Source organism: Arachis ipaensis, chromosome B07 (genome assembly GCF_000816755.2).
Source record: "Arachis ipaensis cultivar K30076 chromosome B07, Araip1.1, whole genome shotgun sequence".
Lineage (NCBI taxonomy): Eukaryota > Viridiplantae > Streptophyta > Magnoliopsida > Fabales > Fabaceae > Arachis > Arachis ipaensis.
Window position 1 is genome coordinate 120,767,144 of NC_029791.2, and position 2,501 is coordinate 120,769,644.

A 2,501-nucleotide genomic window follows, 5' to 3' on the forward strand; every position below is an offset into this window, starting at 1 on the left:
TTCAAGTAATTTAATTTCAGTTTATGTTTCATTTATTTGTACAGGGACGGATACACTATATAAATTGTGGGGGCAAGTGCCCCCACTAACATTTTGAAAAAGTATATCAAAATATATGTATAAATATATATATGCTTCCATTAAAAAATTATTCTTGCCCCCACGTTAAAAAAAGGTTTAATTATTCTGTTGGTCCCTATAGTTTCGCAAAATTTTCAATTAGGTCCTTATATTTTTTTTCTTTTCAATTAGGTCCCTATACGTTAATTTTTTTTTCAATTTAGTCCCTACCGTCATAAAACCGTTTGAAATAACAGAATATTCCATCAAAAAATCGAATATTCTCATAATTTAGTTAAAAAACCTAATTAAAAACATCTCTATTTTTTGAAATACCAAAAATACCCTTTATATTTTGTCCCCCAAAATCAGAGAACTCTAACTACCCCTAAGTTATTCTCCTGAGTTCCCAATTGGATTTCTCCTCCGTTCGCACTCTGCTGCCGCCTTCCATGGCGTCGTCGTCGTCCGTCGCTGGGTGGTCGTCGTCCCTCTGCGTCGCCCACGGGTGCACTATTCTGCTCCGCTCATCCGCCTTACCTATTGCATCCCCTCGTTCCGCCTTGCCTCACTACGCCTCAGGTGCCTTGTCTCGAATTGCCGCTCCTCGACTCTGTTTTGCTGTCTGGACTGGTTCTGCAACAACAGGTGATGATTGAATTTTGTTTTAGTTTTTCAACTGTTGGATCGGAGGAGATGAACCAGGTGGCATGTGGAAAGGAAACCAGTGAGATGGCTTTCATTTGTTTGAATTGCAAAGATCGGGAGTAGAATGAACATGTGGGTTTCTGTCAGCGTTGGGTAATAATTCTTCTTAATAATGTCTCCTTCCCACTACACTAAGAATGGGAGAAATGTTATGCTTAAAACAACTAGTAGTCAAACGGCATCCTCTCCCGATTCTAATGCTTCAGGTACAATGTTGAGAAATCTTGATTGTTAAATACCTCTAATTTTGCTTATGCTTATTTTTTGTTGCTGCTTGTATGTAATATGACTTTATTTGATTAGGTAACCAGCATCCTTAATGACAAGAAGAACCAATTGATCTAGTTGTGAAGCTTAGTTTGCTAAAATTAATTTTGATTGTGTTAAAAAATTTTGATTATAAGTTCTGATTATGTATTTTATCTGTAATTAATTGATTATGTTAGAAATAAGATAAGAGGTGAGATTGGAGATAAAGTGTTTGATTAAATGCCTTTGAGAGAGTTTAATTGATTATGAGTTCTGATTACGTATTTTATCTATTATTAATCGATTATGAGTGTAATTGATTATGAGTTGAATTGATTATGAGTTCTGATTATGCCTTTGAAAAGAAACCCTCACTCCTGCATTCTTCTTGCTGTATGTGTGTGCATTGGTAATATCTTGTTTCAACGAATAATATGTGGTAGGTGTGTTCATAAAGTATCTTTGAAAATCCTTTTTTCCCTCTGTTCAGATGATATATGGGGAATGAAATAGGAAATTAAATTTGCACTTTCATCACCCCCAAAAGAATTAATTCATAACTATGTATCTCCTGCATGAACTGCTCATTGTTGAATGTCGAGTATGTTGTTAAAGTTATTAACCTTTTCACAATCACAGGTTGTGTGAAATATGTGGTGAGACTGCAAAAAATGTTTCAGAATCACAGGTTATCAATCATTCATTTATGGAAGAGTGGAACGAAAGTAGGTTCATCGACGATGGTAATAGTACCTCAACCAGCTTCTTTGGAAGATGCTGGCGTGGACAGCCATTCTGTAACTTTTTGATGGCATGCTTGGTCATAGCTTTTGTTCTACCATGATTCTTCCGCGTAAATATGTTCTAGAAAGAGAGTTAGACACTGTGATGAGTTCTTCATTGTTTCCGGCGCACATACTTCGGAAGGGGTGTTAACCTTGTCCAAATTTCCATATCTCAAGGTTTGTGCCTGAAGCTTCAATGTACAAAAAATGTTACCAGCTAGGGAACTCACGGCCAAATGGTTTCATTATATGAGATTTCACGGATTTGATGTGTGTCTTCTCTTCTGAGATATATACATTGTTGATACAGAGAGATTACTTTAAGGGTCCAAAAAAGAAAGAGCAAAAAAGTTATTTGTGGTAGTTTAGATGTTGTGTTAGAATTCAGTACCTAATTTGTTGAAAAAAAAATACAAACAAACAGTAATACTTTCTTCTCTTGGTTCCTTTATTTTAATAAATTATTTATCTTGTTGTATTGTATAAAATTTGATTTGTTATATTTTTGGGGATAATTTTGACAATTTATTTTATATATATTTATTATTATTATTTCTGTTTCATTTTATCCAATCTTTTTTTTAGTTGTTCTTAAGATAAGATATTTTGAAAGTTAAAAAAAAAAGAGAAGGTATTTTTGGTATAATTTATATATAAATAAGCAAAAGAATGATAGTGACAAAATAAAAAGGATTATAG

At 33.9% G+C, this 2,501-nt stretch overlaps 1 long non-coding RNA gene across 1 annotated transcript; it reads left to right on the plus strand.

Moving 5' to 3' along the window:
- Positions 430-2,213, plus strand: LOC110264742. The gene is made up of 2 exons (XR_002350911.1): positions 430-974; positions 1,657-2,213. It is a non-coding gene; the product is annotated as an uncharacterized LOC110264742 (long non-coding RNA).